General features: G+C 45.3%; 1 long non-coding RNA gene across 1 annotated transcript in view; it reads left to right on the forward strand.

Moving 5' to 3' along the window:
• LOC130357770 (uncharacterized) overlaps positions 1-23,043 on the forward strand; it is a 34,257-nt gene extending 11,214 nt beyond the window's left edge. The window contains exon 3 of the long non-coding RNA XR_008889254.1: positions 22,732-23,043. This is a non-coding gene — a long non-coding RNA (uncharacterized LOC130357770). The remainder of the gene's footprint in view (positions 1-22,731) is intronic.
• The last annotated feature ends 4,106 nt before the right edge of the window (positions 23,044-27,149 follow it).

A 27,149-nucleotide genomic window follows, 5' to 3' on the forward strand; every position in this document is an offset into this window, starting at 1 on the left:
ACGGACAGAGAAAAGCCATCACCAATTTTTTGATGATCCAAGTGGATAGGGGTACTTTCCTGTGTAACTTCAATGTGAACCAGTGGCAGCTCATACTTGACACCTGCCGTTTGCTCAGGCCCTTTGAGGAAGCCACATTATTTGTCAGTCGCCAGGATTACAGGATTAACAACGTCATTCCACTGCTTCATTTCTTACAACACGTGTTGGAAACGATTGCTGGTCAGGGCACTGGAGATGTGGCGCCTACATCTCATGGCCACATTAGCCCAGTGGGGACTGAACTGGAGGAGGAGGAAGGGGAGGGGCACAATGGAGCACAGTTTAGGTTTCGCCAAATGGGCAGTTTTTCTAGTCATCTGACAGGAGAGGAGGAGCAGGAGCAGCCAGAGGAGCTAGATAATTATGAGAAAGGCGAGACAGAGGACCCAGACGCACCGTGGCAGTATGCAATGGAGATGAAGGCAGGGAGTCCCTCCGAGTCACTTGCACAAATGACACAATGCATGCACACTTGCTTGCGTAGTGACAGCCGAATTGTCACCATTCGGCATCGGGATGACTTCTGAATCTCCACCTTATTGGACCCTCGCTACCGCCACAAAATAGGGGCCTTTTTTACACCCACTGAGATGGAGGACAAAGTGACCTACTACAGAGGCATCCTATGTAGTCAGTTGGCCGATGCCTATCGGCGCCATCGTCCTTCCTCTCACAGGTCCTGAATTGGGGGCCCCCTGCGCTCACCTTCCAATGCCATGGCTGCTGGGGAGGGGAAGAGTAGCAGGAGCAGTACCAGTTGCATCGGCAGCAGCCTGAGTCAACAGTCACTGATGAGTAGCTTTCTTCATCCGCATAGTGAGGCAACTCATCAGTAGTAGCTGGTACACCTGGAGCAGGACCTGAATCAGCAGGTGGTGGCATACCTTGACATGCCCATGCCAACACACCTTGAAGATCCGCTGGACTTCTGGGCAGCCAAACTTGATTTGTGGCCGTGACTGGCAGAGTTTGCAATAGAAAAGCTGTCCTGCCCGGCAAGCAGTGTGCCATCAGAGCGGGGGTTTAGTATGGCGGGGGCCATAGTCACCCCAAGGAGAACTCGACTGTCCAAAAATGGGGAGAGACTGACCTTTGTGAAGATGAATCAGGCATGGATCAGGCAGGATTATCAACCCCCAATGCCTGTTGCATCAGAGTAAATTGACCATGGTGCCACACCAACACTTTACAAATATGGATAGTGCCAAACAGATTTAACCCCTTAAGGACACAGCTCATTTTCACCTTAAGGACACAGGCCTTTTTTGTAAATCTGACCACTGTCACTTTAAACATGAATAACTCAGGGATACTTTTACCTTTCATTCTGATTCCGAGATAGTTTTTTCGTGACATATTCTACTTTGTTAGTGGTAAAATTTCGTCGATACTTGCATAATTTCTTGGTGAAAAATTCCAAAATTTCATGAAAAATTTTGCATTTTTTTTAACTTTGAAACTCTCTACTTATAAGGAAAATGGAAATCCCAAATAAATTATATATTTATTCACATATACAATATGTCTACTTTGTGGTTGCATCATTAAGTTGACATGTTGTTACTTTTGGAAGACATCAGAGGGCTTCAAATTATAGCACCAATTTTCCAATTTTTCACATTTTCAAAATCGGAATTTTTAAGGGACCAGTTCAGATTTGAAGTGGATTTGAGGGGTCTTCATATTAGAAATACCCCACAAATGACCCCATTATAAAAACTGCACCCATCAAAGTATTCAAAATGATATTCAGTAAGGGTGTTAACCCTTTAGGTGTTTCCCAGGAATAGCAGCAAAGGGAAGGAGAAAATTCAAAATCTTCCTTTTTTCCACTCGCATGTTCTTGTAGACCCAGTTTTTGAATTTTTACAAGGGGTAAAAGGAGAAAAATCTTCCTAAAATTTGTAACCCAATTTCTCTTGAGTAAGGAAATACCTCATATGTGTATGTCAAGTGTTCTGTGGGTGCACTAGAGGGCTCAGAAGGGAAGGAGCGACAATAGGATTTTGGAGAGTGAATTTTTCTGAAATGGTTTTTGGGGGGCATGTCACATTTAGGAAGCCACTATGGTGCCAGAACAGCAAGAAAACCCCCACATGGCATATTATTTTGGAAACTACACCCCTCAGGGAACATAACAAGGGGTCCAATGAGCCTTAACACCCCACAGGTGTTTGACGACTTTTCGTTAAAGTTGGACATGTACATGAATTTATTTTTTATTCTCGCTAAAATGCAGTTTTTTCCCCAAATTTTACATTTCTACAAGGGGTAATAGGGGAAAATGCCCCCCAAAATTTGTAACCCCGTTTCTTCTGAGTATGGAAATACCCCATGTGTGGACTAAAAGTGCTCTGCTGGCGCATTACAATGCTCAGAAGAGAAGGAGCGCCATTGAGCTAATGGAGATAGAATTTGGATGGAATAGAAGTCGGGGGCCTTGTGCATTTAAACAGCCCACCGTGGGACCAGAACAGTGGACTCCGCCACATGTGACCCCATTTTGGAAACTACACCCCCCACAGAATTTAATAAGGGGTGCAGTGAGCATTTACACTCCACTGGCTTTTGACAGATCCTTGGAACAGTGGGCTGTGCAAATGAAAAATTAATTTTTTCCTTTTCACGGACCACTGTTCCAAAAATCTGTCAGACACCTGTGTGGCGTAAAAGCTCACTGCACCTCTTTTTACATTCCGTGAGGGGTGTAGTTTCCAAAATGGGGTCACATGTGGGGGGGGGGGGTCCATTGTTCTGGCACTAACGCAGCTTTGTAAACACATGTGGCCTTCAATTCCAGACAAATTTTCTCTCCAAAAGCCCAATGGCGCTTCCTCTCTTCTAAGCATTGTAGTGCACCCGCAGAGCACTTAACATCCACATATGGGGTATGTTCTTACTCAGAAGAAATGGGGTTACACATTTTGGGGGGCTTTTTTCCTATTTTCCCTTGTGAAAATGAAAAATTTAGGGTAACACCAGCATTTTTGTGAAAAAAAAGGTTTTTCTTCATTTTCCCATCAAACTTTAACGTAAATTCGTAAAACACCTGTGGGGTGTTAAAGCTCACTATACCCCTTGTTACGTTCCGTGAGGGGTGTAGTTTCCAAAATGGGGTCACATGTGGGTATTTATTCTTTTGCGTTTGTCAGAACTGCTGTAAAATCAGCCACCCCTGTGCAAATCACCAATTTAGGCCTCAAATCTACTTAGTGCGCTCTCACTCCTGAGCCATGTTGTGCACCCGCAGAGCATTTTACATCCACATATGGGGCATTTCCCTACTCAGGAGAAATTGCGTTACAAATTTTCAGGGTCTTTTTTTCCTTTTACCTCTTGTGAAAATAAAAAAAAAGGGGCAACACCAGTATGTTAGTGTAATTTATTTTTTATTTTTTTACACTAACAAGCTGGTGTAGCTCCAAACTTTTCCTTTTCATAAGGGGTAAAAGGAGAAATAGCCCCCCAAAATTTGTAGTGCAATTTCTCCCGAGTACGGAAATACCCCATATGTGTCCCTAAACTGTTACCTTGAAATACGACAGGGCTCTGAAGTGAGAGAGCGCCATGCGCATTTGAGGACTAAATTAGGGATTGCATAGGGGTGGACATATGGGTATTCTATGCCAGTGATTCCCAAACAGGGTGCCTCCAGCTGTTGCTAAACTCCCAGCATGCCTGGACAGTCAGTGGCTGTCCAGAAATGCTGGGAGTTGTTGTTTTGCAACAGCTGGGGGCTCTGTTTTGGAGACACTGCCTTACGATATGTTTTTAATTTTTATTGGGGGGACAGTGTAAGGGGTGTATATGTTGTTTTTACCCTTTATTATGTGTTAGTGTATTGTAGTGTTTTTAGGGTACATTCACACTGACGGGTTTACAGTGAGTTTCCCGCTAGGAGTTTGCGCCGCGGCAGAAAATTTGCCGCAGCTCAAACTTGAAGCAGGAAACTTACCCTGTACATTCACATGGGGGGGGGGTGCAAACCTCCAGCTGTTTCAAAACTACTTTTGCAACAGCTGGAGGCACACTGGTTGGAAAACCTTCAGTTAGGTTCTTTTACCTAATTCAGTATTTTCCAACCAGGGTGCCTCCAGCTGTTGCAAAACTACAACTCCCAGCATGTACTGATTGCCGAAGGGCATGCTGGGAGATGTAGTTATGCAACAGCTGGAGGTACGCAACTACAACTCCCAGCATGCCGAGACAGCTGTTTTGGCATGCTGGGATTTGCAGTTTTGCAACATCTGGAGGGCTACAGTTTAGAGACTACTGCACACTGATCTCCAAACTGTGGCCTGCAGATGTTGCAAAATTGGCAATTGGCTGTCTGGGCATGCTGGGAGATGTAGTTTTGCAACAGCTGGAGGCACACAACTACAACTCCTAGCATGCCCAGACAGCCGTATGCAGCCAGGCATGCTGAGAGTTGTAGTTTTGCAACATCTGGAGAACCACTGTTTGGAGACCACTGGGTAGTGGTCTCCAAACTGTGATCTTCCAGATCTTGCAAAACTACAACTCCCGGCATGCCCATGGCTGTCTGGGCATGCTGGGAGTTGTAGTTTTGTAACATCTGGAGGATCACAGTTTGGCTACCACTACACAGTGGTCTCCAAACAGTGGTGCTCCAGATGTTGCTAAACTACAACTCCCAGCATGCCCAGACAGCCAATGCCTATACATATATATTGTATAGCGGACACAAAGATGGGGATGATTTTTTAAATTGAATGAACAAAAGTGGTCTTTATTTCCTCAGTTTACTGATAATTATATACAAACAAACTATAGCATAGGCCTACACGAGGCAGCACGAGAAAAAAAAAAAAAAGAATATTAGATATATTTTGTATTTACCATAAGGAGTGCAATAGCAAAATTTAGTTTTAATGAGAGTTACCATGTTACTTCAGTTTTACTCTCAATGTTTCTTTCCAGGAAATGTAAGTATTTTTTTACTGTAAAAGTATATGCAATTCAAACCTGTGCAGAGGAAAAGTTGACTAGTTGCCCATAGCAACCAAGCAGATTGCTTCTTTCATTTTTAAAATATCTGTTTAACCCCTTATGGACTCAGGGTTTTTCCGTTTCTGCACTTTCGTTTTTTCCTCCTTACCTTTTAAAAATCATAACCCTTTCAATTTTCCACCTAAAAATCCATATTATGGCTTATTTTTTGCGTCACCAATTCTACTTTGCAGTGACATCAGTCATTTCACCCAAAAATTCATGATGAAACGGAAAAAAAAATCATTGTGCGACAAAATCGAAGAAAAAACGCCGTTTTGTAAATTTTGGGGGCTTCCGTTTCTACGAAGTGCATATTTCGGTAAAAATGAGACCTTATCATTATTCTGTAGGTCCATACGGTTAAAATGATACCCTACTTATATAGGTTGGATTTTGTCGTACTTCTGGAAAAAATCATAACTACATGCAGGAAAATTTATACGTTTAAAAATGTTATCTTCTGACCCCTATAACTTTTTTATTTTTCCATGAACCGGGCGGTATGAGGACTCATTTTTTGCGCCGGTATCTGAAGTTTTTATTGGTATGATTTTTGTTTTGATCGGACTTTTTGATCACTTTTTATTCATTTTTTAATGGTATAAAAAGTGACCAAAATACGCTTTTTTGGACTTTGGAATTTTTTGGGAATTTTTTACGCAATTGACTGTGCGGTTTAATTAACAATATATTTTTATAGTTCAGACATTTACGCACGCGGCAATACCACATATGTTTATTTTTTTTTATTTACACTGTTTTATTTATTTTTTATGGGAAAAGGGGGGTGATTCAAACTTTTATTAGGGAAGGGGTTAAATGATCTTTATTAACACATTTTTTTACTTTTTTTTTGCAGTGTTATAGGTCCCATAGGGACCTATAACACTGCACAAACTGATCTCCTATGCTGATCACTGGCGTGTATTAACACGCCTGTGATCAGCGTTATCGGCGCTTGACTGCTCCTCCCTGGATCTCAGGCACGGAGCAGTCATTCGTCGATCGGACACCGAGGAGGCAGGTAAGGGCCCTCCCGGTGTCCTGCAAGCTGTTCGGGACGTCGCGATTTCACCGCGGCGGTCCTGAACAGCCCGACTGACTAGCCGGGATACTTTCACTTTCGAAGCGGCGATCAGCTTTGACCACCGCTTCTAAAGGGTTAATACCGCACATCGCTATATTATTTGTAAATACTTTAAAAGTTTGTATTAAAAGGGATACTTTGATGGAAAACAATTTTTGTAAAATCAACTAGTGCCAGAAAGTTAAATATGAACTGTCCGAAGTTGGAGAAAATCCCCATAGCAAATCTCTCCTGCTCTGGACAGTTCCTGACATGGAAAGAGGTGTCAGCAGAGAGCACTGTGGCCAGACAGAAAAGAACAACTCAACTTCCTCTGTAGTATACAGCAGCTGATAAGTACTGGAAGGAGTAAGATTTTTAAAATTAATTAACAAATCTGTTTAACTTGGATGTAAAATTTTGCAGATGATTTAAAACAAACACACACATAAACTGTAACATCGAATGTGTCTACAGGGAAGCACATCTCAATAATTTCCTGGTTGGTTCTGTAGTTTTTAGAATTTACCCATATGGGACTCTAGTGTTTAACTTGACACAGGGGTCAGGTCTCCTTTTCTTTGGGTATTTTTTTAGGCACCAATACTGGTTTGCCTATGTTCACATAAACACCTGTATGGTGACACAGTAGGGCTCCAAAGGGCATTAAACACCTATTTCACTGAGGAAACTGCAAATCAATTAAACTTGTTTGAATTGTTTTTTCTGGATTTTTGTTGTTATTCTGTCTCTCACTGTTCAAATAAGCCTATCAATAAAATTATTGACTGATCATTTCTTTGTCAGTGAACAAACATACAAAAACAGCAGGGGATCAAATAATTTTTTTCCTTCACTGGATATTTATTTTCTTTACCTACATTTTTTTTTTAATAAACAGACTAGTAAACAGATGCTGCAGCTCAACAATGTAAGTACTGATATACCACAGAAAAATAGTTATCAACAACAAATAAATATGCCAAAAATGCTAATAAGCAGCTGGCAATTATTATTATTAGAGATGGGTGTTACGCCGAGCGCTCCGGGTCCCCGCTCCTCCCCGGAGCGCTCGCTACACTCTCCTCACTGCAGCGCTCCGGTCAGATCCACTGACCCGGGGTGCTGCGATTCCGCTTCCAGCCGGGATGCGATTCGCGATGCGGGTAGCGCCCGCTCGCGATGCGCACCCCGGCTCCCGTACCTGACTCGCTCTCCGTCAGTCCTGTCCCGGCGCGCGCGGCCCCGCTCCCTAGGGCGCGCGCGCGCCGGGTCTTTGCGATTTAAAGGGCCACTGCGCCGCTGATTGGCGCAGTGATTCCAATTAGTGTGTTCACCTGTGCACTTCCCTATATCACCTCACTTCCCCTGCACTCCCTTGCCGGCTCTTGTTGCCATCGTGCCAGTGAAAGCGTTCCTTGTGTGTTCCTAGCCTGTGTTCCAGACCTCCTGCCGTTGCCCCTGACTACGATCCTTGCTGCCTGCCCCGACCTTCTGCTACGTCCGACCTTGCTTCTGTCTACTCCCTTGTACCGCGCCTATCTTCAGCAGCCAGAGAGGTTGAGCCGTTGCTAGTGGATACGACCTGGTCACTACTGCCGCAGCAAGACCATCCCGCTTTGCGGCGGGCTCTGGTGAAAACCAGTAGTGACTTAGAACTGATCCACTAGCACGGTCCACGCCAATCCCTCTCTGGCACAGAGGATCCACTACCTGCCAGCCGGCATCGTGACAGTAGATCCGGCCATGGATCCCGCTGAAGTTCCTCTGCCAGTTGTCGCTGACCTCACCACGGTGGTCGCCCAGCAGTCACAACAGATAGCGCAACAAGGCCAACAGCTGTCTCAACTGACCGTGATGCTACAGCAGCTACTACCACAGCTTCAGCAATCATCTCCTCCGCCAGCTCCTGCACCTCCTCCGCAGCGAGTGGCCGCTTCTGGTCTTCGACTATCCTTGCCGGATAAATTTGATGGGGACTCTAAGTTTTGCCGTGGCTTTCTTTCCCAATGTTCCCTGCACTTGGAGATGATGTCGGACCAGTTTCCCACTGAAAGGTCTAAGGTGGCTTTCGTAGTCAGCCTTCTGTCTGGAAAAGCCCTGTCTTGGGCCACACCGCTCTGGGACCGCAATGACCCCGTCACTGCCTCTGTACACTCCTTCTTCTCGGAAATTCGAAGTGTCTTTGAGGAACCTGCCCGAGCCTCTTCTGCTGAGTCTGCCCTGTTGAACCTGGTCCAGGGTAATTCTTCCGTTGGCGAGTATGCCGTACAATTCCGTACTCTTGCTTCAGAATTATCCTGGAATAATGAGGCCCTCTGCGCGACCTTTAAAAAAGGCCTATCCAGCAACATTAAAGATGTTCTGGCCGCACGAGAAATTCCTGCTAACCTACATGAACTCATTCACCTAGCCACTCGCATTGACATGCGTTTTTCCGAAAGGCGTCAGGAGCTCCGCCAGGATATGGACTCTGTTCGCACGAGGCGTTTTTTCTCCCCGGCTCCTCTCTCCTCTGGTCCCCTGCAATCTGTTCCTGTGCCTCCCGCCGTGGAGGCTATGCAGGTCGACCGGTCTCGCCTGACACCTCAAGAGAGGACACGACGCCGCATGGAGAATCTCTGCCTGTACTGTGCCAGTACTGAACACTTCCTGAAGGATTGTCCTATCCGTCCTCCCCGCCTGGAAAGACGTACGCTGACTCCGCACAAAGGTGAGACAGGCCTTGATGTCTACTCTGCTTCTCCACGTCTTACTGTGCCTGTGCGGATATCTGCCTCTGCCTTCTCCTTCTCTACTATGGCCTTCTTGGATTCCGGATCTGCAGGAAATTTTATTTTGGCCTCTCTCGTCAACAGGTTCAACATCCCGGTGACCAGTCTCGCCAGACCCCTCTACATCAATTGTGTAAATAATGAAAGATTGGACTGTACCATACGTTTCCGCACGGAGCCCCTTCTAATGTGCATCGGATCTCATCACGAGAACATTGAACTTTTGGTCCTCCCCAATTGCACTTCCGAAATTCTCCTAGGACTTCCCTGGCTTCAACTTCATTCTCCAACCCTGGATTGGTCCACTGGGGAGATCAAGAGTTGGGGGTCCTCTTGTTCCAAGGACTGCCTAAAACCGGTTCCCAGTAACCCTTGCCGTGACTCTGTGGTTCCTCCTGTAACCGGTCTCCCTAAGGCCTATATGGACTTTGCGGATGTTTTTTGCAAAAAACAAGCTGAGACTCTACCTCCCCACAGGCCTTATGATTGTCCTATTGACCTCCTCCCGGGCACTACTCCACCCCGGGGCAGAATTTATCCTCTATCCGCCCCAGAGACTCTTGCCATGTCTGAATACGTCCAGGAAAATTTAAAAAAGGGCTTTATCCGTAAATCCTCCTCTCCTGCCGGAGCCGGATTTTTCTTTGTGTCCAAAAAAGATGGCTCTCTACGTCCTTGCATTGACTACCGCGGTCTTAATAAAATCACGGTAAAAAAACGCTACCCCCTACCCCTCATCTCTGAACTCTTTGATCGCCTCCAAGGTGCCCACATCTTTACCAAACTGGACTTAAGAGGTGCTTATAATCTCATCCGCATCAGAGAGGGGGATGAATGGAAAACGGCATTTAATACTAGAGATGGACACTTTGAGTATTTGGTCATGCCCTTCGGCCTGTGCAACGCCCCTGCCGTCTTCCAAGACTTTGTTAATGAAATTTTTCGTGATCTCTTATACTCCTGTGTTGTTGTATACCTGGACGATATTCTGATTTTTTCTGCCAATCTAGAAGAACACCGCCACCATGTCCGTATGGTTCTTCAGAGACTTCGTGACAATCAACTCTATGCCAAAATAGAGAAATGTCTGTTTGAATGCCAATCTCTTCCTTTCTTAGGATACTTGGTCTCTGGCCAGGGACTACAAATGGATCCAGACAAACTCTCTGCCGTTCTAGATTGGCCACGCCCCTCAGGACTCCGTGCTATCCAACGTTTTTTGGGGTTCGCCAATTATTACAGGCAATTTATTCCACATTTTTCTACCGTTGTGGCTCCTATCGTGGCTTTAACCAAAAAAAATGCCGATCCCAAGTCTTGGCCTCCTCAAGCGGAAGACGCCTTTAAACGGCTCAAGTCTGCCTTTTCTTCGGCTCCTGTGCTCTCCAGACCTGACCCATCTAAACCCTTTCTATTGGAGGTTGATGCCTCCTCAGTGGGAGCTGGAGCTGTCCTTCTACAAAAAAATTCTTCCGGGCATGCTGTTACTTGTGGTTTTTTTTCTAGGACCTTCTCTCCGGCGGAGAGGAACTACTCCATCGGGGATCGAGAGCTTCTAGCCATTAAATTAGCACTTGAGGAATGGAGGCATCTGCTGGAGGGATCAAGATTTCCAGTTATTATTTACACCGATCACAAGAACCTCTCCTACCTCCAGTCTGCCCAACGGCTGAATCCTCGCCAGGCCAGGTGGTCTCTGTTCTTTGCCCGATTTAATTTTGAAATTCACTTTCGGCCTGCCGATAAGAACATTAGGGCCGATGCTCTCTCTCGTTCCTCGGATGCTTCTGAAGTTGAACTTGCTCCGCAACACATCATTCCTCCTGACTGCCTGATTTCCACTTCTCCAGCCTCCATCAGGCAAACTCCTCCAGGAAAGACCTTCGTTTCTCCACGCCAACGCCTCGGAATCCTCAAATGGGGTCACTCCTCCCATCTCGCAGGTCATGCAGGCATCAAGAAATCTGTACAACTCATCTCTCGCTTCTATTGGTGGCCGACTCTGGAGACGGATGTTGTGGACTTTGTGCGAGCCTGCACTATCTGTGCCCGGGATAAGACTCCTCGCCAGAAGCCCGCTGGTTTTCTTCATCATCTGCCTGTCCCCGAACAGCCTTGGTCTCTGATTGGTATGGATTTTATTACTGACTTACCCCCTTCCCGTGGCAACACTGTTATTTGGGTGGTCGTTGATCGATTCTCCAAAATGGCACATTTCATCCCTCTTCCTGGTCTTCCTTCAGCGCCTCAGTTGGCTAAACAATTTTTTGTACACATTTTTCGTCTTCACGGGTTGCCTACGCAGATCGTCTCGGATAGAGGCGTCCAATTCGTGTCTAAATTCTGGAGGGCTCTCTGTAAACAACTCAAGATTAAATTAAACTTTTCTTCTGCATATCATCCTCAATCCAATGGACAAGTAGAAAGAATTAACCAGGTCTTGGGTGATTATTTACGACATTTTGTTTCCTCCCGCCAGGATGACTGGGCAGATCTTCTACCATGGGCCGAATTCTCGTATAACTTCAGAGTCTCTGAATCTTCCTCCAAATCCCCATTTTTTGTGGTGTACGGCCGTCACCCTCTTCCCCCCCTCCCTACCCCCTTGCCCTCTGGTCTGCCCGCTGTGGATGAAATTTCTCGTGATCTTTCCATCATATGGAGAGAGACCCAAAATTCTCTCTTACAGGCTTCATCACGCATGAAGAGGTTCGCGGATAAGAAAAGAAGAGCTCCTCCCATTTTTTCTCCTGGAGACAAGGTATGGCTCTCCGCTAAATATGTCCGCTTCCGTGTCCCTAGCTACAAGTTGGGACCACGCTATCTTGGTCCTTTCAAAATTTTGTGCCAGATTAATCCTGTCTCCTACAAACTTCTTCTTCCTCCTTCTCTTCGTATTCCTAATGCCTTTCACGTTTCGCTTCTTAAACCACTTATCATCAACCGTTTCTCTCCCAAATCTGTTCCCCCCACTCCTGTTTCCGGCTCCTCGGACATCTTCTCCGTCAAAGAGATTCTGGCATCTAAAAAGGTCAGAGGGAAAATTTTTTTTTTAGTTGATTGGGAGGGTTGTGGTCCAGAAGAGAGATCCTGGGAACCTGAGGACAATATCCTAGACAAAAGTCTGCTCCTCAGGTTCTCAGGCTCTAAGAAGAGGGGGAGACCCAAGGGGGGGGGTACTGTTACGCCGAGCGCTCCGGGTCCCCGCTCCTCCCCGGAGCGCTCGCTACACTCTCCTCACTGCAGCGCTCCGGTCAGATCCACTGACCCGGGGCGCTGCGATACCGCCTCCAGCCGGGATGCGATTCGCGATGCGGGTAGCGCCCGCTCGCGATGCGCACCCCGGCTCCCGTACCTGACTCGCTCTCCGTCGGTCCTGTCCCGGCGCGCGCGGCCCCGCTCCCTAGGGCGCGCGCGCGCCGGGTCTTTGCGATTTAAAGGGCCACTGCGCCGCTGATTGGCGCAGTGATTCCAATTAGTGTGTTCACCTGTGCACTTCCCTATATCACCTCACTTCCCCTGCACTCCCTTGCCGGATCTTGTTGCCATCGTGCCAGTGAAAGCGTTCCTTGTGTGTTCCTAGCCTGTGTTCCAGACCTCCTGCCGTTGCCCCTGACTACGATCCTTGCTGCCTGCCCCGACCTTCTGCTACGTCCGACCTTGCTTCTGTCTACTCCCTTGTACCGCGCCTATCTTCAGCAGCCAGAGAGGTTGAGCCGTTGCTAGTGGATACGACCTGGTCACTACCGCCGCAGCAAGACCATCCCGCTTTGCGGCGGGCTCTGGTGAAAACCAGTAGTGACTTAGAACCGATCCACTAGCACGGTCCACGCCAATCCCTCTCTGGCACAGAGGATCCACTACCTGCCAGCCGGCATCGTGACAATGGGCTTGCTCCGGCAGGTGGCACCAAGGTCGCTACCTCTGGCACGGCTCAACCACACTGGCGGCTGAGGAGATGCGAGGCACAGGAGGGATATTGCAGCTCCTAGTCAGGATAGCAGAAGGTCAGGGCAGGCAGCACAGTAGCATCGTCAGGACAGAGTAGGAGGTCAGTAGGCAGGTGGCAGAGGAGCAAGGTCAGGTCACAGTGCAAATGATCAGATACAAGGCAACAGACCTCTCAGGAATGCTTTCTCTCAGGCACAAGTCAACAAAAATCCGTCAGGGAAGTGTGGGAGGAGGAATTTATCAATGAGCCGCATTTGTACTACACTAATGGGTGCACTGGCCCTTTAAATCTTAAAGCCCTGGCGCGTGCGCGCCCTAGGGGACGGAGACACACGCGCCAGAGCACAGAGGCAGAGGCGGGGGCAGGAGACGCACCCGGTGAGTGACGGACTGGGACTTGCATGTGGGCGTGTCCCATGATATGCGAATCCCAGCCCTGCCAGCAGCAGCAGGTAACGGGACCATGTGTGGCCGGAGTGCATAACGTAACTGAAATAATATTGTTATTCAGTATGATGTGCAAATTACAGTTATTGCTATTAGAATTACTGCAGCAGAAAGGCACAATGATAGAGTCTTGATTTGGCAGCAGGGTTGGATGACCATATGGCGTCACATTTGAAGAGATTGAATAGATTTTTGAGATGTCAGTTGAAGAGTTTAAAGAGATTAATGAGTTTAATGTGCCACCAGCAGCATGAGATCATATGGCGGCACAATGACACAGTCTGGAGGTGGTGGCAGCCTATGTAGGCCGCAGAGTGGCACAATGACAGAGTAGAGTGTCAGTTTGTCCTCCCTCTCAGTGGTGCAGGCCTGACCCAGGAGGGCTCCTGGGTAGATCCTGCCAGTATCATTTGCTTGTCTAAAATGTTAAGCCATACATGTGTAAGTAAACACGGCTGGTACTGTAAAACTGCATATGAAACAGTGAATGTGTCATTTAATCAATTATGATTTATTTTTATCACTCCAACCTGTTTCCTTGGATTCTTGTGGTAATTCCAGAGCTAATATATGATGACTAGCAGCTTAAGGAGGGTGTGCTTTGAAGTGTACCAGTTGCTGAAGTGCATGCAAAGTTTCCTGGCCATTTTTAGGATGTCTTGCAAATGGGTGGAAGACTTAAGGAACTGCTTGACATCCAGACTGAACATGTGTGCCATGTTATGGTTTATTTTTATCGCTCCAACCCATTTCCTTGGAGCCTGGATGTGGCAGGAGCCTGACGAGACCATAGGGCCTCACAATTGAAGAGATTAAAGAGATTTTTTAAATGTCAATTGAAGATTTTAACAAGTTTAATGTGCCAGAAACATGAGGAGATCACATGGCGGCACAATGACACAGCCTGGAGGTAGCTCAAGCCTATGTAGGCCAAAGATCGGCACAATGACAGAGCCTGGAGGTGGCAGAAGCATAAAGAGACCATAGGTCGGCACAATTGCAGAGCTTGGAGGTGGAAGCAGCATCACGAGTCCTGAAAGTGACCCGGAGACAGAGTGGGACGGTGGGTGGCAATACCAGTACCCGTTGACAAAGGTAGGTGAAAGAAGGAGCACTTTGCATCAGATGTGTGGTATCGGGCGGGTGGCAGGATCACAATAGTAGCTGAGGCAGGTAGGTAGAAGAAACCGGTCTCGTTTTTCAAAGTGTTGGTGTGACATCAAGTCTGATGCATCAGGCATTGGTGGGTGGAAATCCTGGTTGATCCAAGCCTGATTCATCCTGACAAAGGTCTCTCTACATTTTTGGTTGACTGGCGAGTTCTCCTTGGAGTTACTATGGCCCCTATCACACTAAACACCCACTCTGATGCCACACAACTGGCCTGGCAGGACAGCTTTTCCAGGGCAAACTCTGCTAGTTGTGGCCACAAATCCAGTTTGGCTGCCCAGAAGTCCAGCGGATGTTCAATGTGGGTTGGGAGGGTCATGTCCAAATATGCCACTACCTGCTAGTTCAGGTCCGGCTCAAGATCTACCGGCTGCTGCTCATTAGTGGCTTCACTATGCAGGAGAAGAAAGCAACTCATCATCGACTGTAGCTGCTGCTAATGGAGCTGGTACTGCTCCTGCAATCCCACCCCTCTCCAGCAGCCATGGCAGTGGAACATGTGAGAGGATGGACAATGGCACAGATAGGAATCGGTCAACTGATTAAGTAGGATGTCTCTGTAGTAGGTCAATTTGTCCTCCCTCTCAGTGGGTGTAAAAAATGCCCCCATTTTGTGCCGGTATCGAGGGTCCAACAAGGTGGAGAGCCAAAAATCATCTTGCTACCGAATGGTGACAATACGCAAGCAAGTGAGCATGCCTCGTGCCATTTGTGCAAGTGACTTGGAGGGACCCCCTGCCTCCATCTCCACTGCATAGTGCCACAGTGTGTCTAGGTCCTATGTCTTGTCTTCCTTATCCCCCTGTAGCTCCTTTGGCTGCTCCTGCTTCTCCTCTCCTGTCAGTTGAGTATAAAAACCACCCATTTTGCCACACAATGCCTGTGCTCCACTGTCTCCCTCCCGCTCCTCCTCCTCCTCCTCTTCCAGTTCAGCCCCCATGGGGCTCATGTGGCTGATATGTAGGTGCCAAGTCTGACAAGCCATTGTTTCCACCATCTGTTGAAGGAAATGAAGCAGTGGAATGACGTTCATTGCGTAATCCTGGCGACTGACAAATAATGTGGCTTCCTCAAAGGGCCTAAGCAAATGACAGGTGTCTCGTAGGAGCTGCCACTGGTTGACTTGAAAGTTGCACAGGGGAGTACCCCTATCCGATTGGATCATCAAGTAATCGTTGATGGCCTCTCTCTATTCATATAGTTAGTCCAATAAATGGAGGGTGGAATTCCAACGTGTGGAAATATTGCATATCATGTTTCGGGATGCCGTTCTGACGCTGCAGCTCAAGGATGGTGTGCTTTGCGGTGTACGAGTGGCTGAAGTGCATGCAAAGTTTCCGGGCCATTGTTAGGATGTCTTGCAGATGGGTGGAACACTTTAGGAACCGCTTGACAACCAGAATGAATATGTGTGCCTTGCAGAGCGCATGGCTCAGGCTTCTTTGAAGCAGCGCAGACAAGATGTTCTTTCCGTTGTCGGTCACCACGGTTCCCATTTTCAGTTGTTGCAGAGAAAACCATGATTTGATTTCTTGATGAATCACTTTGAGCAGTTCCTCCCCTTTGTGACCCTGTTCACCAAGGCAAACCAGGTGAAGAACAGCCTGACACCGCCATGCCCTGCACACTTGGTATGCTAAAAGGACACTGTGACTTGTCCATGCAGTTGAGGCTGAGGACATGGTGAAGGATGAGGAAGCTGAGTCACACACTGTCACAGGACCAACGGCATGAGAGCATGGTGGCGGAAGTGGCGTGACCTGTCCAAGTTTCTGTTGTGGCTGTGCATGAACCACATTCACCCAGTGGGCCATAAAGGATGTGTATTGTCCCTGACCGTTGTTACAGCTCCACACTTCGGCGCTGCCATGCACTTTGGTACACACTGACAGGCTCAAGGACTGGCCCACCTTCTGTTCTACATATTTGTGCAGGACAGGTACTGCCTTTTTTGAAAAGAAATGAGGGCTTTGGACTCTCCACCTCGGCTCGGCACAAGCCATCAGTTCTCTGAAAGGTGCAAAGTCCACCACTTGAAAAGGGAGGGACTGCAGCACCAGCAACTTGGACAGGAGCACATTCTGCCATCTATTGGAAATCGCTTCAGTGATGGATTGCTGTCAGAATGACTGATGAGAAATAAGAGTAACAGGAGCATCTGGACCAACAGAAGATGGGAATGACAGACAGCTCCCTTCGGCTGAGGTGGTGGAGCCTTGGCTGAAACAGGGAGCGGCATGCCACTGGGTGAGGCAGTGGTTGCTGCAGCATGCTGGACAACCACTTCAGAGCCATGGTTCTCCCAGGCCGCTTTATGGTGACACTGCAAATGTTGACGCAGGGCCGTGGTGCCAATATTGGGACCCTGCCCACGCTTCACCTTCTGCAGACACATCTTGCATGTGGCCAGGTTAACATCCTCCAGATGCTTTATGAAAAACTGCCACATCATCGACTCTGGGAACCCCTGCTCCACTACCTCCCGGGAAGATAGGCTGCCGCGAATTAGATGGTCTACCCCCGGCATGTTTGGCTCGAGACTTCCCACTGCTGCCACCCTGCTGACTTCCAACCATGCTACCACCTTGCTGGCTCAGCTGCTTCCTTACGGGCAACCTGCCATCCTCTTCTCCTGATGATGATGAAGCCCCTTCTGCACCCAGCTCCCAAGTGAGATCGGCTTAATCATCATCGAGGTGTGTCTGCACGTTACTGATGTCATCCTCAAGTTTCTCAACTGTGTCTGTTTCAGGAGCCTGAGCACTCGCAACACCACCTCCCACACCACTCTCCTCATCTCTACTTGCCCGCCTAGCAGAGAAAGCGGCGGATGTCGCCTTCCCATCTTGGCTGGGCAGTAGCTGCTGACTGTCCTCCTTAGTTGATTATCCTCGCTGTATAGTGGAGCTGAGCCCACAGCATACAGTACTTCTCTGCGAGAGGAAACAGCATAGGACAGAGGCAGTTGGAGGACAGGGACTGCTCCTGGGCCATGCCAATTGAGGGTTGAGTCTGAGGAACCCACCGACTGTTGACAGGGGTGTCAGATGTCAGTTGGGATGAAGTGGATTACTGAGTTAACCAATTCATGACGGCTGCTGGGTTGCTGGCAGCTGACACCGGGAGCTCAGACCTCTCGCTGCGACTCCTGCTGCCATGCGCCCCTACTCTGCTGTGACATCTGCCTGCGCCTGATAAATTTAGGCCTCTGCCACTCCTCTGTGCACGGCCTGGCACTTCTCTGCCTGACATACTTGCAGAACAGTGTTGTGCGTATATATTTTACTTTTTATAGAGCAACACGCCCCTAAATGGCTGCAACAGAAACTTGTGGAACACACAATGTGTGTATATATATCCCTGCTTTTACACAAACAGGCCACTATACACTTGAAACAGAAAACACATACAACAGCGGAGTGCCTATATATTTAAAATTTTTTGAGTAATGCGCCCCAATACGGTTGCCCCAGAAATAAGTTTAACAATCTAGTGCGTAAGTCTTTTAGTGCGTTTACACTTACTGCTCCCTATTAGCTTTAACCAGAAAAAAAATGTAGAACTGTGGAGTGCGTATGACTTGTTTTTTAGAGTATTACGCCCCAGTATGGTTGCACCAGATATAAGTGTAACCATCTAGGGGGAGATTTATCTTTAGGTGTCTATTGTAGACGCAGATCTACCCCTTTACACTGCTTGTCTAATTTACACACTTGCTCAAGATTTACTAAAGTTGTGCACTCCTTTGATAAATTTTGTGCAAATATAGAAACACCCCCCTCGCTCTACCATGCACTCCTTCTCTACCTCACACTTCACAGAGCTGTGGCATTTTCCCGCTGTACACGGCATACATAGCTAGAAGTGCTAGAGCAGCAGTGTGTGTCGAACAAAACTCTGCACAATAGTAAAATCATAAATCTTTATAAAGTACACAGAGGGGGAGATTCTCAAAGAACTTTGCACCAAAAAAAAAATCTATTTTGGCACGAAAAGTATCGACCACATATTCAAAGAGCTTTGTGCCGCGGTTTACACTGTTCACGTTAGTTTTGTAAAAGTGAGCGTGTCCACGTATATTGTCTGCTTTACATGATATTTTCGAAGGGGTGAGAATCCAGTTTACATCAAAAATTTCACACCAGCTTTTTGATGTAGAAATCACAGAAATGGTTGTAGTTTTATTGTTTTTGTTTTCTTCTCATTTTAGGTATGTGAATGCGGAGGACTATGTCAGATTCCGCGGATTGCGATGATGAACAGTGTTGTTTAAAATGTCAATAAAAGGGTTAACGAGGGCTGTAGGGGAGTGTTTTTTTTTTAAGCATGTTTTTCAATGTGTTGTGTTTTTTATAATTGAATTTTCAGGCTTAGTAGTGGAAACCCTCTTGTAGACCAAATCCATTACTAAGCCAGGGCTTAGCCTTAGCCCCAAAATCAGTTAGTGCTAACCCCCAATTATTGTTTCCCATTACCCACTGCCACAGGGATGCCAGGAAGAGCCAGTACAAACAGGCCAGGAGCATCAAAAAAGGTGCTTCTGGGCCTAGGCGGTAACAGGCTTGCTTTATTTAGGCTGGGGAGGGGCAGTAGCATTGGTCCTCACCCACCCTGGTAACTTCAGGCTGTTGCTGCTTGGTTGGTATCTGGCTGATAATGAAAAAATGGGGAAACACACGTTTTTTTCTTTTTTTTTTAAATAATAAAAAAACACACAAAGGGTTCCCCCTATTTTCAGCATCAACCAGATACAAACCAAGCAGCAACAGCCTGACGTTACAAGGGTGGGTGAGGTTACTGGCCCTCCCCAGCCTAAATAACTTAAGCCTGTTACCGCCTAGGCCCAGGAGCGCCATTTTTGATGCTCCGAGCCTGTTGGTACCGGCTCTTCCCGACACCCCTTTGGCGGTGGGTATCGGGGCAATAATTAGAGGTTAGCGTTAGCTGATTTGGGGCTAACGCTAAGCCCTGGCATAGTAGCGGATTTCGTGTATAAGACGGCTTCCACTTCTAAGCCTGAAAATTCAATTATAAAAAACACTCCCCCACAGCCCTCGTTAACAATTTAATTGAAATTTAAAAAAAACACTGGTCATTGTCGCAGTCCACAGGGAGCCTCCAATTATTGCTAAACTACTACTCTCATCATTGGGGCTGTAGTTAAGCAACAGCTGGAGTCTCCATATTTGGGAACACACTGCCCGAAAGGCTCTGTTCCTATTATGAAAAACGCATAATGAGAACAGAGTCAGGCCTGGACTGTGTAGCTCTATCTGTCCCTCTGCCCTTGGACTACTACTCTCATCATGGGACAGAGTCTGTCCCATGATGTGAGTAGTTGTAGTACCGCAGCGCTGAGGGATGGCACTTGCACATCCCCCGGCTGCAGGACTTTTAGGACTACTACTCCCATCATGGAAAGACTCCGTCCATGATGGGAGTTATAGTCCAGGGGCTGAGGGGCAGATAGCACCAGGTCATTCTCCAGAGACCCGCTGCGATCTGAATTTATTAACTGTAAAAGCCGGCGGCACATGCGGCTTCACTGAGCTTCCCCCGGCTCCTGTATACTGTATCACATTTCATAATCCCCGTTCGGGAGAAGGGAGCTCTGATTGGTGAATAGCTATTCACCAATGAGTGCTCCTGTCTCCCAGCAGTACGGATTATGAATCATGAGAGATGCATAAAGGAGCCGGCGGCCAGCGCAGTGTAGCCGCATGTTCTGCCGGCTTTTACAGTTAATAAATATGGGTCTCTGGAGAATGACCCAGTGCGATCTGCCCCTCAGCCCCTGGACTACTACTCCCATCATGGGACCGAGTCTGTCCCATGATGGGAGTAGTTGTAGTACCGCAGTGCTGAGGGATGGCACTTGCACATCCCCCGGCTGCAGGACTTTTAGGACTACTACTCCCATCATGGAAAGACTCCGTCCATGATGGGAGTTATAGTCCAGGGGCTGAGGGGCAGATCGCACCAGGTCATTCTCCAGAGACCCGCTGCGATCTGCATTTATTAACTGTAAAAGCCGGCGGCACATGCGGCTTCACTGCGCTTCCCCCGGCTCCTGTATACTGTATCACATTTCATAATCCCCGTTCGGGAGAAGGGAGCTCTGATTGGTGAATAGCTATTCACCAATGAGTGCTCCTGTCTCCCAGCAGTACGGATTATGAATTATAAGAGATGCATAAAGGAGCCGGCGGCCAGCGCAGTGTAGCCGCATGTTCTGCCGGCTTTTACAGTTAATAAATATGGGTCTCTGGAGAATGACCCAGTGCGATCTGCCCCTCAGCCCCTGGACTACTACTCCCATCATGGGACCGAGTCTGTCCCATGATGGGAGTAGTTGTAGTACCGCAGCGCTGAGGGATGGCACTTGCACATCCCCCGCCTGCGGCACTTTTAGGACTACTATTCCCATAATGGACAGACTACATTCATGATGGGAGTTATAGTACAGGGACTGAGGTGCAGATCGCAGCAGGTCATTCTCCAGAGACCCGCTGTGATCCGCATTTATTAACTGTAAAAACCGGAGGAACATGCGGCTCCACTGTGCTGGGTGCCGGCTCCTGTATACACCGCTCATAAATCATAATCCCCCGGGAGACAGGAGCTCTGATTGGGGAATAGCTTTTCACCGATCAGAGCTCCCATCTCCCAGGCGAGGATTATGAAATGTGATACAGTATACAGGAGCCAGCAGGCAGCATAGTGAAGCTGCATGTGCCACTGGCTTTTACAGTTAATAAATGCGGATTGGAAAATGACCCGGTGGGATCTGCACCTTAGCCCCAGGACTACAACTCCCATCATGGGCAGAGTCTGTCATGATGGGAGTAGTAGTCCTAACTGTCTGAAAATAGTTAATTTAATTATCAGATGCTTTAGAACACTTTGGTACGTGTCCTCCAAGGTGGTGTATATTTGTGCAAGAAAATTGCCTTTGCGCATTTTCTTTGCATTTAAAAAAAACATTCAGTTAATAAATTTGATTCTAGAGTAGAGTGTGCTCTATGGTAAACTTAACCATAGACATAGCTATGAAGAATTATATCAGATTTTGCACCAAAAAAACGCAAAAAAACTCTTGCGCAAATTTTTCCTTTAAAAATAGGAAAAAAAGCTCTATATGCAATGATAAATTCCCCCCTAGGTGTGCATAAGTCTTTTAAAGCTTTTACACTTACTACCCCCTATTAGCTTTAACAAAAAAAAACATAGAACTGCAGAGTGCATATATTTTTCTCTTTTTTTACAGTAATATGCCCCAGTACGGTTCTTACAGAAAAAAAGTGTACTCTCTCTCTCTCTCTCTCTGAACTGTCCCTGTCTGCCCTATGGTTGCTTGTAGTCTTTGAATGGGCATTGCTCCCAGTTCTGAACTCAATTGGCAGACTCTGGAACAACTTCTGAACTGTCCCTGCCTGCACTATGGTTGCTTGCAGTCTTTGAATGGGAAGTGCTTCCTGTTATGATCTCATTTGCAGACTATGAAATAACTTCTAAACTCTCCCTGCCTGCCTGCAGTGATGCAGGCTTGAGGTCAATGGATTTCCCCTGTGCTGATCTGTATTGTCAGTAACGCTGATTAGTGACCACGCAGTATCTGCTCTCTCTCTAGACAGAAAGAATGCGTGCTTGAGGTGAAAGGATTCGACACTGTAGATATCTGTATTGTCAGTAAAAGGTTATTAGTGCGCACAGACAGTCTCTGCTCTTTCAGCAAAACGTCTATGGCAATGACTGCTGAATATATGGGCTATGACATCACAGGGCAGACTGGCTGCTGATAGGCTGCCTGCCGCCATGTGATTCAGGGTAATCCTGCCTACCCACCTTCCCAGACTTCCTTGCCCCATGTCTTCACACGTGTAGCCGCCATTTTAGCCTCCCGGCCCACACAAAATGTAGTGAATGAAGGGATTCGTTACCACAAGCGGAAGGAAGTTCGGAATCGTTCAGAATTACATTTTTCATGAAATTCTGAACTAATCTGACTTTGTCAGCTTCGATTCGCCCATCTCTAATTATTATAATTATTATTGTCACTACCATCTTTACACACAGCTTTACATCCCACCTTCAGAAAAATACTAAACAACCTATATTAAGCAACATATATTCTTTATATTTTGTGATATATTAGGATTTCAATAGCTGACACTGATATTGGCTATTTTTATGCTACATCATTTCGTTTTTCGTTTTTTCAGTTTGTAACAAAGATCCCAGAATAAAATAGCTTTTTTTTTTTTTTAGAGTAAAAGAAGAGTACTGACTGCAAACATGGACAGAGCTGAGTATAAGTGGCCTTCAGGCTAGTTTTGTCCAAAAGAAACCTGATGCATGGGCAGTCAAGTGCCTAGTACAAGATGGGTTTTGTTATATAATAAGGGCTTAAAGGCTCTCTCCCATTGCTCTGTTAAAGTAACTGGTGTATGCTCTACTTCATGGATGATCAAGCTTGGATTTCTTTAGCTTTGATCAAAGCATCCTAAATCCTGTACTACAAATATGCTATTATATGACTTGTGCCTCTTGTGTGTGTTTTTTTTCAACAATGAAGCAAATCGCAGTTAACCCTTGCAGCTATTTCTGAATGGCATTGCCAAAACGATTCATAAAATATATGTTCCATAGATTTTGTACATTGTTGACTTTATTTTTTTGTTGGTTCTGGGATTTACTGAAAACTTTGTTACCTTGTTTATTCATTGTTTAATTAATTTTTTTAATTTGGGTAAAATAGACTGTTTTTTTTAATAACTTTATATTAAAAAAATATATATTTTATCACGTGTTCTGCAAAATATAAAATGTTTTTTAGAATGACAGTGCCTTTTTTTTAAATGAGAAAATGTCTTAGTTTAATGCCTATAGCCCATTTTAAGTATTGACCATCTAAGCATGCAGTTTTCTTTCTTTATTTATTTTTTTCAGTGTTTTGCTATCAACACTAGACTTGGTTTTAAGCTAAACTGAATAGTGGAGTTTGAGAGATTTCCAGATTTTCACCCTTTGATAGGGATCTGGACTCAACTTTAGGGAATCCCCAGGTTACTACCCTCATCATAAGCAACAGTTGACAACTGAAGATTTCAAACATAACAGTCAAACAGAAAATAAGAATAATCTTATGAGAGAATCAGGTCAGAATACACCGAATACACAGATACAGAAGCCCAGTATAGGAGGGGGACATATAATTCTACCCTAAGGGCATATAAGAAAGGACAAATTCCAATCTTCTGATGCAATATGAAACGTATGCTGCGGCAGACACACATGGTATGCAAAAATAGCAATCATTATTGATTGAAAAACATATCACATAGGAAACACACATGATAAAAACCAGAGATGTAGCGACTGACAAATTGGACGTCTCAAGAACAACAGTAGAAAATATATACACCAAAATGGTGCTCACATAAATGTAAACACCCAAAGTGCTATAGTAGCACAGGTAAAGTATAGCTATGTAAATAAATAATTGGCGGATCACACATTGCACTATGAATAAAGTGCTAGTTGAATTGTGTACATATACAACTTACATGGCAACAGACCAAAGTGCAATCAGCCGAATACCCACATGTAAGAGCAAAAAGTGCAGTGAGGAGACATCCACCCCTGCGACCGTTTCGGACTATGTCCTTCTTCCAGGAGTCGGGGGTGAGGTCAGGCAGTTTGATGAAAATTAGTAGAGAATGTCAGAGCAGGAGAAACTCGTAAATGATCAAAAAGCCACAGTGGCAGCTAAGAGCACGACGAGAGCGTGACAGTTGTGTTAGCTTGAAGTATTCTTTGATGTTTTTCCCGCTGTGATTTTGTGTTAATTTTAGTATAAGCTACATTGTTATCTCAAATCCTAAAAGTCAGCTAACTACATGTAACATTGTACAATGAAAGTTGTAAAAATAGAAAACTTTTGCTTGAATCCATAATGTAAAAAAAAATACAACATGAGGTGCCAGTGTAGCTTATTGTGATTGTAACAATTGTTTTGCAGTTCATAGCAAATGCTGATAATGTGTTCATAGAAGTCACTAAGCTTTTTATTAAAATAGCAAAGGGCAGCACTCTAAGATGTGATCAAGTGGTTTTTTCACCATGAGAGCACCCCCTCCTATCTAGACCACTTTTTTCAGAATTGATTCATATTATAGTCTATGGAAGCTGCTCCTTTATAAGTAACCCCCCTCCTTATGCAACCAAAGACCATTTTTAACAATTTCTTTTTGTGAAAACTTCTTTGATAAGATCACATATCTGACTTTTGATAATTTGTGCTGTGCTACATAACCAAACTGGAACAAGAAACATCAAGGGAGAGATCCTGCCAGCATAAGTTTGAGGAAGAGCATTTCCAGCACTAACAAGCACAACTGGACAGGGGAAGGGAAGGTGCAGCCCAATTCATGCTGGAGACCCATGATTGGGGCCAGGAATGGGAGAGGGAACCATGCTGTAAACTGTGAATAAGTGAGGGAGCTATTCTGGGGCCAGAAAAAAAAAGGAAAACATACTAAAGGACCACAAACAAGATAGAGAGTCATGATGTGAATGAGGGATAAGAGGAGAACCATGCTGGGGCCAGGATTAAAGGGGTATTCCAGGCAAAACCTTTTTTTATATATATATCAACTGGCTCTGGAAAGTTAAACAGATTTGTAAATTACTTCTATTAAAAAATCTTAATCCTTCCAATAGTTATTAGCTTCTGAAGTTTTCTGTCTAACTGCTCAATGATGATGTCACGTCCCGGGAGCTGTGCATGATGGGAGAATATCCCCATAGGAACTGCACAGCTCTCGAGACGTGAGTCATCAGAGAGCAGTTAGACAGAAAACAACAACTCAACTTCAGAAGCTAATAACTATTGGAAGGATTAAGATTTTTTAATAGAAGTAATTTACAAATCTGTTTAACTTTCCGGAGCCAGTTGATATATAAAAAAAGAGTTTTGGCCTGGAATGCCCCTTTAACATAAGAAGCAATGTTGGGGATTAGGAATAAGATGGGGAGCCATGCTGGGGACTAAGAATGAGATAACAAGACAGACTGGTTGCCAGGAATGAGATAGGTAACCTTGCTGTGGACAATTAGTAAGACAGGAAGACATGCGGGACAAGAAATGATAGGGTGTACTTTTTTTTTCTTTTGTTTTGGGCATTTATATTTGTGCACAGTACTAGTTTGCTGACTTACACTTTAGCCAGCATTATGCATACATTTTTCTTTGAGAGGACTACCCCCATAAAAGCCAACTTTTTTTGCGCAAATGTGGGAGGTTGACTCAAAGAGACTTCACTGTAATTCCATCCAGCAAGAAGTAAAATAATAGCATGGAACTCTCCTGTGTTTACATGCTCCATTCTTCCTTCCCCTGGTGGCCCTGGTACCTAGATGACCAATAGTGCCAGTGTCACCTAGGTGGTTAGAAGCCACATGCCAGTCAATTCCAATCCCCCCACCCACAACCCAATGTGATTTTCATGGATAATAAAATGTTAGTGTACAGCTTTATGGCATAAAATAAGTTATATCATGATACAGTTTGTAATACAAAAAAAATATATTCTCTAATGGCTTAACCTAATACGCAGTGAAGTCACATGGTCCAAGTAAACAGAAAGATTAATTCATCACATGACCCATCACATGCCTCAATGCATGTAAAGAAGAACAAGTGATCAAAAAATTAGTGGACTAAATGTAAACATAAACTAAATGTGATAACATAGTGCAAAGAAGGCCTCTTTGGCTGCCATAGAGAAAATGTAATAAAAGATCACCAAATGACAGCACACCAAATAATTATTACAAGTATTGCTGTGTACTGTACAAGTATTCATGTAATCACAGGGTGAGGTCCCACAGAGAGACTAAATAAATAAAATATGTACATGTAATTAAAAAAACATAAAAATGCTCTATAATAAACATTCAAATTACATTATTTGTATTGCTTTATGCTGAAAGTTTTAAACAAAAAAAGGATACTCAATGCCAGAATTCCAATCTTTGCTCAACTCAAAAGCGTGGAATAGAAAGTGACCAAAAAGTCCCATCTACCCCAAAATGGTACCGGTTTAAATTACAGATCACTGCTCTAAAATTAGTCCTTAGAGAAAAAAAAATGTAAACATAATAGGGGACTAAATTTGTTTTTAAGAAGGAAGGGTGCTATTCAAAAGTTCAATTGGTCCTGCAAAGAACAAACCCTCTAACGATTCTTTCGAATGTCAATGTTGTAAAACAATAAGGGGTCCTGTTTGGCAAAAATACAAAGGTGAATAAGATCAATGTCATATGCCCTACTACAAATGCAACTTTCATGGCAAAGATCTCACCTACTGCAGAACTATTTAAAAAAAAAAAAAAAAAACTTTTAACTGCTGTAAAAACTTACAGTTGTGGGTTTTTCTTTTTTGTGTTACATCTTAGATCCACAGTTATTCCCATGGTCCATGTGTAAAGGACCCAAGTGTCTATCTAAATTACAAGATATAGATATCCCAACTTTATCAATATTAGGAAAATTTCTCAACTTGGGTAAACATTGCCAGTAAACCTAGTAGGATACTTATTTGCATACAATACTTATTTCATGTATTATTCAGTATGTTATGAATAAGCTTTATTCTAGTGTAGTTGCTTATGTCATGTTTTAA

Source organism: Hyla sarda, chromosome 2, assembly GCF_029499605.1.
Source record: "Hyla sarda isolate aHylSar1 chromosome 2, aHylSar1.hap1, whole genome shotgun sequence".
In the NCBI taxonomy this organism is placed as follows: Eukaryota; Metazoa; Chordata; class Amphibia; order Anura; family Hylidae; genus Hyla; species Hyla sarda.